Here is a 14,379-nt window from a genome sequence, read left to right as displayed (position 1 = left end):
TGACCGTCGAGTCACTTTGTCTACATACCAGTTGACCGTCGTGTCACTTTGTCGACATACCAGTTGAACGATACACATTGGTCTGATCGCTGTTACCCTTATTTACCGATAAATCTTGGAACAGTGATAGCGTGATTAACTTATAAACGTTTAGAGCTAATATTAGAATTATTATGTAACTTGCTTAAAACCCTCCTACAACTACTTACTAAACAATTAATTAATACAGACAAACAGTTGTAATAAATGACTTAGTACAAATGTCGATATTTCGTATAGCAAATTTTTGACTGCGATATTTCTAAGATTATCTGCAGGAGTCGAGGCTAAATGGAGTTACGGGAAGCGTGAAAATTTATAGCATCAAGGTCTTGCCCGGGCGACCCGCACTCCCCGCACTGCGGACAACACACTCCATCTCTACTCAATACAAGCCGTAACCTATATACTGTACAGATATATTGCCATATATTGACATGTATAAATGTTAGCTTCAAACTGCTTTACTGTACAAAACTTTTAAGTTAAATTTTCTACTGGCAAAATATAACTAAAACTTTTTAAATATCATAAATGGTAGCTGAAAATACTTTAAAATGCTAGATAGTAATAGATAAATCTATAGATCAATAACTTGAAGACATGTAATGTATAAACTAACAATTTTGGTAATACTTCTGGGCATGATCTAGCAGCTAATTCTCCAGTTGTTTCAATAGCAAAACTGTACCAGTTTTTGTTTAAACTTTCACCACTGTAATACTTTTATATTTAATGTTATTTAAATCCAGCACAAACAAGGAGTTGATTTTAAACCCCTTATCTATAAATTTCATAAACCTTTAATACATTTTAGAAAGTGTTAACAAGAAATATCACAGCGATACAGAAACAACAGCATACGAAGTAAATCGACAGAATGCACTTTATTGAATCACGTGGTAGTGGGTTTGTGTATGTGTGTGTGAGGGGGAGGGAGAGAGAGAGAGAAAGAGAGATAGTTAAGGGTGCTCCACTCCTCCTAGACAAGTTGATAAGTACTCCATTATTTCCACGTGCATCGTCGTCACGATATGTCCTTGAGTGATTCTTGTTTTTTCAATACCCGCAATATGTTATTGGTGTTTGTAATTTAATCGTCTAATCAGACTCAATTTGTTAACCAGTTAAAACTTTGTGAACCTAAAGAAAGACAATTCAGGTGCAAAGCCCTCTTAAGAAAAGAAGTAAAGTTTACAGTTAATTTAAAATTTGTATTATCTAAGTGATAATGCCGCAACCCCTAGGACTAGCCTTGAGGAAAACCATCCCGGGCTCGTGCATAGCGTCATAGAAAAAAAAATAAACTGACATACATAATCAAATGTGTGTGTCTAACTGCATGTTTGTCCTTAAAACGCTTTACATAATAAACCAAAAATAAATTTCCACGAAAATTGTAAAAACGTTTCAATAACTTCATTTCATAAATGATACTTTCGATAGATATTTTTTGTCAACCATTAATTTATTTACAGTTATAACAGTTCATTTATGTCCATAAAAAGAACTGCTTGCTTTACACAAACTTAAAAAAGATTAAATAAATGTACGTGAGTATAAAGCTTTGTATGTATTCAGGATGTCAGGCAAATCAACCATTGTGATGTGTATTGTTAAGTATTCTATTGATATATTTTGCTTTTAGTCTGTCTCCAAGACATATACAGTTTTGACATTCAATATGTGTGCCATTGGTCTGGCTCCAACACATGTTTTGGGATTTTAGAATATTAACATGTGATTTGTATTACTGTTGGTTTTTGAAGTTCTGTGTTGATGTTGAAGAATAAATATTACTCAATTATTTTTACTTTTAATTACTTTTATAAATTTCTCTCTATCAAAGTATTTAACAAAATTTTCCTCTTCTAACTATAAATTTAAATATCTAACCTCAAGACACATCGAACTTACAAAGGAGAAAATAGTTCAAGGTAAAATCTCTTCCTATTTGTTACTACTCAAGTCTGATGCTAAGTTTTATTCTAACTACTTTGAGGCTCTCCTCTCTGATCAATTCATAGTCAAAGTGAGATATTTAAGATATTTACTATTTAATTACACCATTTTAAGTTTTGTTGAAGGCAGTTTAAGTTTACATTTAACATTTCAAGAATACCCATTTTCTGTTATTTACTTATATCCTATAGGCTATATAATCATGTTTTTTTTTATGAAACGTGGTAGTCCCGTCTAAAGGTCAATAAAATAAATAATGTTAATCTTTCAAACAACGCATTCGTTTAATACGGTTGAATGTTATCCTTACAAATCATTTGAAAGAACCCCATATGTTGCTCCACAAATTTAATAAATACTGCGACCAGTTAACAAGCTTACAGGCTTTTTCCCTTCTCTGTAACAATGTTTTCCCTCGATTCCGGACGTTGGATCAATGCCAGCAGGGGGGGGGGGGGCAGGATGCAGAGGGTTCGGCCCGGACAGAGGTCGAAGAAGGGGTGAATATTGTTTTAACGGGTTGTTTGAACGTTTGGAAATTAAAGTTTTGCTGTTGAAAACCTCTGCCTGGTGAGACTATTTGAGTGTCAACCTATTCACAATAGAGATAGTTATGAAAAGAAGATAATTAAAAGATTCTCATGAAAATAGATAGAGGTACAAAACGTATTATCTTCAAACACGTATTTAGCTGGCACAACTTATTGCTAGAGGTAGAATTGTTGATAAAAGAAATGTTACTTCCTTGGAAAACTTTGTAAAAGATCTCACAGCACCTTGTACTGCAGAACTGTCAGGCATTTAACGAAAACTGCTCAGGGAATTGACAAGATATATAATTGATGCGCAAGGTATGTTTGATGATCAGACCCAGAATGGATCTTATAGCAGCATGTACTGCAGTGTAGTTCAAGTGCAGTAGTGATTACTACACAGGGACGAAGTGACACAATGTATATTTGATGATCAGACCCAGAATTGATATTATAGCAGCATGTACTGCAGTGTAGTTCAAGTGAAGTAGTGATTACTACACAGGGACGAAGTGACACAATGTATATTTGATGATCAGACCCAGAATTGATATTATAGCAGCATGTACTGCAGTGTAGTTCAAGTGAAGTAGTGATTACTACACAGGGACGAAGTGACACAATGTATATTTGTTGATCAGACCCAGAATAGATCTTATAGCAGCATGTACTGCAGTGTAGTTCAAGTGCAGTGGTGATTATTACACAGGGACGAAGTGACACAATGTATATTTGTTGATCAGACCCAGAATAGATCTTATAGCAGCATGTACTGCAGTGTAGTTCAAGTGCAGTAGTGATTACTACACAGGGACGAAGTGACACAATGTATATTTGATGATCAGACCCAGAATTAATATTATAGCAGGATGTACTGCAGTGTAGTTCAAGTGCAGTAGTGATTACTACACAGGGACGAAGTGACACAATGTATATTTGATGATCAGACCCAGAATTGATATTATAGCAGCATGTACTGCAGTGTAGTTCAAGTGAAGTAGTGATTACTACACAGGGACGAAGTGACACAATGTATATTTGTTGATCAGACCCAGAATAGATCTTATAGCAGCATGTACTGCAGTGTAGTTCAAGTGCAGTGGTGATTATTACACAGGGACGAAGTGACACAATGTATATTTGATGATCAGACCCAGAATAGATCTTATAGCAGGATGTACTGCAGTGTAGTTCAAGTGCAGTGGTGATTACTACACAGGGACGTGGTGACATAATGTATATTTGTTGATCAGACCCAGAATAGATCTGATAGCAGCATGTACTGCAGTGTAGTTCAAGTGCAGTGGTGATTACTACACAGGGACGAAGTGACACAATGTATATTTGTTGATCAGACCCAGAATAGATCTTATAGCAGGATGTACTGCAGTGTAGTTCAAGTGCAGTGGTGATTACTACACAGGGACGAAGTGACACAATGTATATTTGTTGATTAGACCCAGAATAGATCTTATAGCAGGATGTACTGCAGTGTAGTTCAAGTGCAGTGGTGATTACTACACAGGGACGAAGTGACACAATGTATATTTGATGATCAGACCCAGAATTAATATTATAGCAGGATGTACTGCAGTGTAGTTCAAGTGCAGTGGTGATTACTACACAGGGACGAAGTGACACAATGTATATTTGATGATCAGACCCAGAATTAATATTATAGCAGGATGTACTGCAGTGTAGTTCAAGTGCAGTGGTGATTACTACACAGGGACGAAGTGACACAATGTATATTTGATGATCAGACCCAGAATTAATATTATAGCAGCATGCACTGCAGTGTAGTTCAAGTGAAGTAGTGATTACTGCACAGGGACGAAGTGACACAATGTATATTTGTTGATCAGACCCAGAATAGATCTTATAGCAGCAGGTACTGCAGTGTAGTTCAAGTGCAGTGGTGATTACTACACAGGGACGAAGGGACACAATGTTTGATGATCAGAAACAAACCTGCATGCTAAACAAATTTATTTTTACGTGGTTGAATTTTCAATATATTATGTTTTATTGTTTGATTAATATGAGTCCCTAGGTTCGCTGCTGTAGGGAAGGTTATGAAGTGTTTTATTGAAATGTTAATAGCTTATTATTAAATTAGTAATTTTACAAAATATTGTCAAAATGTATCCATAAACAAGCCTGAAGGTATGGAAGGAAGTTATGACAGTTTATTTATTCTTCTTAAGATTAAAATAAAATTTAATCCATGGGGTTTTAAGTTTTTTTTGTAACTACTAGATATACAATAGCTCTTCAATTTACTAAATCATTTCTTTTTGATGTCTACAAAATTTTTCAAAAATAAGTTCAAGGGACGTAGCAGGAGATCTTTGATATTGTGTATTCCCTACATGGGAAAAGTATTGAAAAAGTATTGTGTATACCTACTCAAATACAAATAAAATCAATAACAAATATACTAGGCCTAAGTACGCTCTCTACATTTTAGTGATGTACTGTTTAATAAGCCAATGAGGCTCAAAATACGAGGAACTTTGAAAGTTTGCCGCCAGTCAGGGCGTAGAAAGGGGTGAGTTAGGAGGGGTGGGAGATCGATTGAAGTATTTTTGTTGTCCAGAAGTTCATTCATACCGTTGTTTACGAAGGTTGGGCCTATCGAGGCATCGACCTTTTGTATTAAGAAACTGAATTGATTGATCATTTATATTTAGCTTATATTGAGCTTGTTTGCAATGCATTTCACAAAATCTTCTTGAAAAAGAAAATTCCTGAATATTATTTTTACCGTCGATATAATATGGATAAATATATTGAATAAACTTGCAAATTTACAAGTTGTAATAAACTATTAATACTATATAAGTGTTAACATATCATTGTTATTTTTCTAATTTTACTCAATTTTTTGATAAACTTTATGCAAAACCGGTAAAGATGTCGGAACCTTTTAACGATATCATATTCAAAAATATCGTAAATAGTTTCATACATTAAGAAAGATTTTAAATTATAATGTAGGCCTACATAAAGTTTAATTTAGAAGCTTCAAATTCATATCGCGGTGAAATCAGCCACAGAAGACAAATTTCAGTGATATTATAGAGGAAATTAAAGACTGAAATGAATTCCAAACAAGCTTTCAACGATTGGCTGTCTAAGAGATATTTACTTGCTTAATTAGAGTTACCTAATCAATTTGGAATTTCTTAATTGGCATCTTTTATCTTTCAGGATTTTTAATAGGCTAGCTTAATTGTAATATCATTGAACGATTTAAAAGGCAAGTTAAAATCTTTTTTATGATGGCAGGTTAGGTAATATTTATTTGCAATGAATACATTATCTGTATTTGTTAGCTATAATTGTTCGTAAATTATGTACTAGAGGACAGTGTAGTGGTTTGGTTTCAGCTAATTTGTTCATTAGATTTTGTGTTATGGAAAGCTTAATACGTTATGTTCATGTTTTAATGGACTAATACAGAAAGTATAATCATTAAAATCTAGACCTAGTCGACATTTTCAGTGATGTGAGAAGAGGTTAACGCACTGGCAAGCGTTTGCCTATTAATTATGTTATGGAGGACAGCCGGGTTTTGGTGACACAATATTATTTACACACATATCATATCACTGTATGAATTTAGATGGCTTTAGTAAATAGCTTATCTTCGGTAATTGATTATAAGATGTTGCTAAAAGATATGCTTATATTAATAAACAATACTGTATTATGTACTTCGAATAATACAAAATCATAAAAATATATTTAACTCACTTCAACCATTGTCTGTAACGGGAATTTTAGCTATCAAAAGCCTGAATAGGCCTATGTGTGTTTTTCAAAATAAGAAAAAAATGTCCTTTGCCTAGCCAAAATTAATGCAACATAACCTAACTTTCAGCAAAAGTATGGGATTTAACTGCGCATTTAGGAATAATACCAGTTATAATGTTATAGCCACATTCTCTTTTGATGGTGAAAACAAGGGTTGTTTGAAAGGGGCTCTTTTGGATTCAACACTTCCAAGTTAATTTTCATTAAAAAGTGCCCCATCCTCCCCTCTGTACAGCCATCAGGGTAAACTGGCTTGGTCCTTTAACGAGCTTTGTACATTTTCATTTAAAACCTGTCATCAAAATTAACTGTAGACTACTAAAAATCATTTTTATTACTAACAGCATAAAATATGTTGTCTGCCTTTTCAAAACTAAAATATTACTTTAGTATTAATTTTTTTTTTAACTATGGTAACTTTTAAATAACTTCTATCTTAGATTTGTTCAGATTGAGGGTTCAACCAATCTTTTCCAACTCAATATCTTTTTTAAATTCACTGTTTGTTATTCGTAGGTTTTAAGTGAACTAGAATATGCATTGTGTTTCATAATGCAATGGGGAAATGCATTAACACATTGCACACCTATTATGCAGTCCCGAACGGTGACATGCAAATTGCGTTGACACGCTGCGACAGAGCCAATAACTGCAATCACCCGAGTAATTACTCAACCTGCCAATAATTGGCTTTTGTAGTTGGTTTACACTTTACTGTATCCATCAAAGAGTTTTCACCAAAATTTGCATTATCGGAATTAATTGCTCTATTTATCACATGATGTGATATATAGATAAATATTTAGTAAATTTAAGTAGAATCAGTATTTTATTTATGTTTAATAACTTAAATTATTTAACAGATTACTATAGTTAAAGTATTATAAAAAAGAATTACTATGACAGATGTAACTGAGACAAGATAAAATGGCACCAATTACTGTGTTTGTATTTGTAAATTTACTAAAACACTCCTGTTAGTTCTTAAAAGTTACTTAGATCTTTGAATACTAATATAAACTTTTAATAATACATATTTTCTTTAAGCAAATTATTAAAATAAAATCTAGTACACTAATTTTACTACAAACATTTTATATATCCGTAAAAAGAAAAAAGATTGAAAATGTTGTCAATTGTGAATCTTTCTTTTTTGATAATCAATCAGTGCTAATCCTTGATAACTGGAAATCAGGTAGTCAGCAGGATCTTTTGCAACTGGTGCATTTGTTTTGTCTTGCTGTATAAGTATAACTTTTCAACTAATCTAAAACTAATCACAAAAACCAGAAATCCGGAGCTGATGAGCGAACATCAGATATCCCGGCCAGACGGATCAATGTAGGGGGAATAAATGGGAGGGGGGGATAAGCTTAATTCATAAATACCTTATTTTTACCACTTCCGCAGCTTTATCCCTACATAATGGTTTCCTAATGCCGTCTCTAAGTAAACAACAATACTTCTTTATTCAACTTTTTACATTAGGGAGAACAATATGAAATAATCGTTTACGAGGATTTCCAGCATCACTGCTAAAAATACCTGGCTATGTAAAATGATTTATGTGAAACTTAAGGTCTGGATGCATTAAGATATTGTAAAAAGTGTGGAGTTAGTTAAATGATAGGCTGTATAGAATGTATTACCATACTTCAGCTGGGTACGGACCAGTTTCTTTTAAAGTTTGTATATAATAATTTTGCATTGTATCTTCAATGTGAATCAAATTAAATTAAATACAAGTAAGCCTACCTAACACCCTTGAAAAATATATTTCCATATATACTGTCAGTTGACTCACAAGACGGTAGATACATATGATGAAAAATAGTGATCGATTTCGATTGAACACTCCAGTCATCAGACGAAGTAGCCAAATCAACCATTCCAGATAGTTATTCGAAAATGCTATAGATGATACTTAGAAACCACGGAACATCTAAAAAGTGCATTTAATGTTTTGCCTGTTAATCTCATAACACTTTTAACTTGATGGCCATTAAAATAATCATACTTTTACTTTCTCCTCCTATACCATAGTATATGGAGAAAGTATGGTTTTCGTAAAACTTTCGAGTTTGAGTTTTGAGTGGATATATCCATTTTGTGTTCCCCTAAACCCAAAAAAGTGGATTTCGAAGTGATGTCGGTGTCTGTGTGTGTGGTTATGTACCGAGCTACAGACCACAAATGTAGTCCGATTTTGATGAAATTTGGTACGTAGGTACTAATCCATGGTATCTCCAGGCATTTTTTAAATTTTTTTTCAATTTTGATTTTTAATGGGGATTTTCCCATAAAACCCCTAAAAATAACGGGGAAAAATCAGATTTTCTAAAAAATGGTCCGAACAATTTTGACAAAAATGTAGTATGTTATAGTCCTTTAGATTCTGAACAAAATGGTACAAATCCCATTTCCGTAAAAAAATACCTTTCAAAAGTTATTGCAACTATTGTGATTTTTTTCCTACAAAATTATCATAGTTACTCCCACTACTTACCCATGATTAAGGTTGTTAACAAGCTTATGGGAGAAGTATGTGTCAAATTGCTGATACCGTTTATTTTACCACAGATTAACTACAATAATTAGGATTGCTTTGGCAAGTAAACCCCTTCAAGTCTCTGTCATCCTACCAAGTCAGTGCAGAGCTTAGTATGTGTGGTGAAGGTTTATTAGTGATATTTTCCCCTCAAAGCTCCTCCTTCCCATTAGATTGACCTGTCTCCTCCAAAAAACTGAACACTAGTAATATGATATCTAGTTCCGTTTTCAGATCAGTATATACTAATTCAAGATTCTCTTTAGGTCGAAAATTGTACAGGATGAACACCGAGTGTAACGTGTGCAGAGTATGCGTTTTAAATAGTAAGTGTACAGTTTGATATTTTATTTTTTATTTTAGAAGCTATTTGTGAATATCTCTTAATGATAAAAACCCCCTTCTTGAAACTGAAATTTAAATAAATCTCATACTATTAAAAATCCTGATCAAAATGTGCTTCCGTAAAAAGTGAATTCACTAAGTTATGATGGCCTTCAAACAAAAACAATAATTATTCGTAATTTTTTATCCCTCTCTCTTGCAAGTCGGACCTGCCACATAGTGCTAACATAGTGAAGTGGAAGAAAGTTTGAATGAAAGCATTGAATTTACTACTGCCTCTGCAATAGTTATGGCCAAACTTACAACTTGTGACATTCCCAAAAGTTTATTTATAGCCGACCTGGTAAAAAAGAGTCATTCAGGAAATTCTCGTCAAATTCTTCTTCTTAATAGAACCACTTAGATTTAGCAATAGCGTCAAAATAAGCTGTTTAACTTTGTTGGATTGACTTATTTCTATGCATACATTTATAGTTATACCATAGATATGTTATACCTATTAAATAAGTATGAAACTTAACACTAATGGTAAATCGTTTAACAGCGTCAAGCGAGACAAAAACTTAGAATCGAACAATAATAAAACGAATATGAATATATTCAATAAAGACCGTGAAACTTTTAGAAATTTAAAATGGGAACAGCTCCTGGATCAAGTATAAGACTCAGATAAGTATAGTGAATAATTACCCTTTACAATACCATGTAGGCCAGCACAACTGCTCGTGCTCAACCCAGATAAAATAGTGCTGCGTTCGGCGCATGACTAAATTACTTAGTAATCCAGTCACAGCTCAACAAAATATGTCAATTTAGCAGTTATGTGTCCACAGAATTCACATTAAATAAAGTTTATAATTGGTACTATACAGCGTTTATGAGCCATAAATAAATAAAAAAAACTTTTTGTATATCGAAGTTTAACTGCGCATTACTTTGAACTTCATAAAATAATTCGACCGAGATCATGTCATTAAGATGTCTCTGATCCCTAAAGTTAAGCTACGTTTAATAGCTTGTCTCATACACTATCTAATCAATATGTTGCAGACTATATAGGTCAGACGTATGATCATGTTGAAGCACATCAGCTTTGTTTTAAACTCTCAGAGTCTGTCCCTTATACATCTAGGTCAATGTGGGAGAATAAATCAATAAAAATGAGTTTGAGTTTTATGTGGAGTGGTTAAAGTATACAGACTTCAATCAGTCCACTTTAACACAAACATAAGATCAATTATTTTTATAAGTTCTATAGATGGAATTTATGCTTATTTTTATTTCCATTTGAAGATATTTAGGGCATAATTAACTGTATTATGAATTAGGTAAAACAAGTGTTTGATTATTTTTTAAAGTTATATACAAGTGTATATTACATTATTGCTTTCTGGTTTGTCCTAGTGATGTATTCATAATTATACTACTTTATTACTTAACAAATCAACGTCTAATTTTTATTTTTTAGCAAAACTTGGGAGCAATATTTTCCATATGTGGTGGAGTGGTGAAAAGTGAAGACTTGTCTAAAGGCTATACACATAAAGTAGGATCGCTATCGATAGTTTTAGCATAGACTAACCAACAGACTTCTCACTTCTCATCCCATTGTAAATTGCTTTCCTTTAAAAGAGATTTTGCAAGTACCGGTTTAAATATTACTGTTTTGAATTATACTTTAAAAAGTCCAAATTATTATAGTAATGTAATGTTAAACGAATTAAAGTATCAATTTAAGTCACAAAACACTAAACTGCCCTATTAGAATCGTTAGAGGCAAGTCTGTAAATATTATGAGTGTTTACATGGCTCCAGTGTGGGACTGTAAAAGATGTATTTATGAATGAAGCTTGTCCCCAAGTTGCTCTCCCAAACCCCCTTCATACCCCCCTGCATTGATCCGTCTGGCCGGGATGTCTGTTCCCTCTTCAGCTCTGTAGCTTACACTCCTGTAGCTAATGTATTTTTGGTTCTCTTTCTAATTCCTAGTACTTTAGTACCTTTAAACTTTGGTCTTAACAGATTTTTTTAAGTAGATGAATTATTTTTGTTCCATTGATTACAAATGCTTATCGCATATTGCAGAATGGTCGAGTAGAATTCTTTACAAGACATATGCAGCTAACACCAAAACACCCATGACCAATAAGATACAGAAACATACCTCTTATCTTCTCGATCTGTACCAAAAAGATAATGAATCACGTTTGAGGAACAGGTTTACCGAGTTTCCAAAAATTACTACAAAGCTTAAAACAATTGAAAATATTTCAAATTATGCCCAATACTCACATAAGTTAACTGGCTATAAATCTTGGGTTTATGAAAAGCAATATAGGTAAAAACAATACGTTTCTTACAATAGGGGTTCAGTGGAGAAAATAAGCAGTCAACTAACAATTTGATGATGTTTATTGTTTCTATTGTTGTTTTTAATGCGTTGATGTAAAAACTGTAACCCATACATTTTATTTTTTCATTGTGGTATTGTTAAATATATATATATCATGAGATAATACTACTGTAGTTAAAATGTTAACTCCCTTATAGCCAGGATTATTTCTATGGAGTAATAGACGAGCAGGCATGTAAATTTTCCCGTACGACACTCGAGTCGCCAGATTGCTTGAGTTAACACATAATCATTTGCTTAAACCTACAACTGGCGAAGTGCCCGATCATCCATCAGGCACAAGCTTCTGTCAACTAATTTAAAACGTTTGATAAATTTAAGTTTGAGGCATTTACACTTCAAACAAAACTACATTTTACACTGCCTTCTCCCAGTATTTGGCAGCTTAAGAACATTTGGAACGAAAAATTTTAGCTTAACAGAGGAATTGGACAAATTTTACTCACCAATTGGACAGCTCATTCCAAGCTTGATTTCAAGCGTACATATAGTTGTAAAATTCTCCCTTTCTCTTTTATTTTTTTAGTAACTTGAGTTTTCATTCTGCATTCTGAAATTGTAATTGTTTACTTTAAGCCATACAATTCTAAATTTTTGTTACAATTGATTAGGTGAATTTTCTGTAAGAGATTTCAATAGGTTGGTTGATAAACAATGTATTTCTTGTTTTTATATACAAAATGTTTAGCTAGAAAGTATGCATTTTGCTAATTATCCAAAATAATCAGTATCCAAACAGTAGCAGGAAACTAACTCACTAAACAAATCGCAAGCTAGCGTTTTTGATTGTTTTTTTTAATCATAAAAAGGGTGTTATAAAAGGGTAAAAAGGGTTGGGTAGGTAATCTAACATTACCTACCCAACCGAATGTTTTGGTTTACATCATAAATGACGTACTAAAAATAAGAGCCACTAGACTGTGTTACAGTGTTATCTAATGTAGCGTTTAATTAGCAATATCCAGTTATAAAGAACCCCTTAACTGTGTATAGCCACTTTCTATTTTGATGACGGAAACAAGGGTTGTTTGCTTTGAGAGGGGTTGTTTTGGATTCAACACTTTGTAGTTAATTTTCATAAAGAAGCAGCCCACCCTCCCTTCTGTACAGCCATCAGGATAAGGTGGCTGGGCCCTAATGAGTTTTGTAAATTTATTGTTTAACCCATTATGGCATAAATTGCATAAAACTAAACCATTTCAAAACCCAAGAATGATATAGTTTAAAAGTAAGTTAACTTAGCACGTCAATATTTTGAAGTAAGAATGTTTGAAAGGAACTGCTAGAGTACTTTTAACTGTCCAAAATGAAATATTACGTTATCTTTCATTAGTGCCTTCATAGAAGTTGAATATAACTAGAGCTCACCCCGTGGGCGAAAACTCGACCAAAAGTATTTATTGTGCAAACTTCTCTATTTTCGCCCCACACTGTAAATAAAACTTGTGATTGGAATTTCTTACATTTGTTTTGATTCTCTGTTTATATTTTGTTATATCGTCAACAACATGGCAACCCAAAGGGCCCATGTTAATTTTTTAAATTTTTAATTCATTTTGTGTTTATTTTAGAGCCTATTTTAATTTATAAAGGGATTTTGTACATATGCAGGCTAATATCTTTCTAACAGTTTGCGTTGTTTTTCCCTGCGATGCACAGGAAAAAAAGTTGTCAAGAAACATACTTGTCTATTAATAAATAGAATTAACTCCATGTCAAATCTACCTAAGAAAAGTTTAATTTATATTTTTGACCCAATTAACATAAATATTTTCAAAATACAAATCAAACCTGCACATATAGGACTGATAACCATTCTTTTGGTACAACTCGCGTGTTATTCGGTTCAGTAGTATGGTCAGGCTAGCTGTCATAAGTTTTGCACAAGTTTTTAAATATACAAGATGTTCAGCTTCTAATTAAGGATCGTCCTTTTCAATAAAAGACCAACATTCAAATCTTTGTTGTGTCCCTTATGCTTAAATCCCATTTCAAAGTAATCTAGCCTACAGCAAAATTGCTTTTCGTGGAAAATATTAAAAAACATAAAACGTGTTATGATATAAGTTACACAACACTTTGTTTGCTTTTGGTTATCATAAAAATTGATGGATTTTAGAAATAACCTTGGAAATTAAATAAATAACCCAATAAAATATTTATATTAAATGTTTGTTATGTTAACTTGAAAATGTAGTGTTTCATAATGCAACAAGGGAAATGCATTAACACATTGCACCTCTATTATGCAGTCCTGAACCGTGGTGACATGCAAATTGCGTTGACACGGTGCGACAGGTCCAATAACTGCAATCACCAGAGTAATTACTCTTCTTGCCAATAATTGGGTTTGTGGTTTTGTTACTCATTGGGTGATAAAAATCTATGCCAATGTTTTAACGGTATACTAGCTGTTGTACCCTTGCTTTGCAAAGAGAAGAGGACGTGCATGAGGTAAAAAGGTTCAGGTAGTAGGTATGAGGTTGTAGGTGAGGTTAAACCAAAAACCGAGGTGAGGTTGTAGGATGAGTTAAAAAAAGTGTCCAATACACTATTGACAATAGTTTCAACAATATCACACTGTCCTAGTTTTATCCGTCAACTATCACATACAGCATTTCTGTTCAAATAATGCAGTTTGTGCAATCCAGGTCAAACTAATGCAGTCAGACAAAACTAGGGCAAAAGCTTCGTATATCTTGAAATGACGGGCTTAGATT

Source organism: Macrosteles quadrilineatus, unplaced genomic scaffold (genome assembly GCF_028750875.1).
Source record: "Macrosteles quadrilineatus isolate MER2022 unplaced genomic scaffold, UCM_ALF_1.0 Scaffold_9__3_contigs__length_116548681, whole genome shotgun sequence".
Taxonomy (NCBI): domain Eukaryota; kingdom Metazoa; phylum Arthropoda; class Insecta; order Hemiptera; family Cicadellidae; genus Macrosteles; species Macrosteles quadrilineatus.
Note: the sequence above shows the minus strand (reverse complement) of the source record.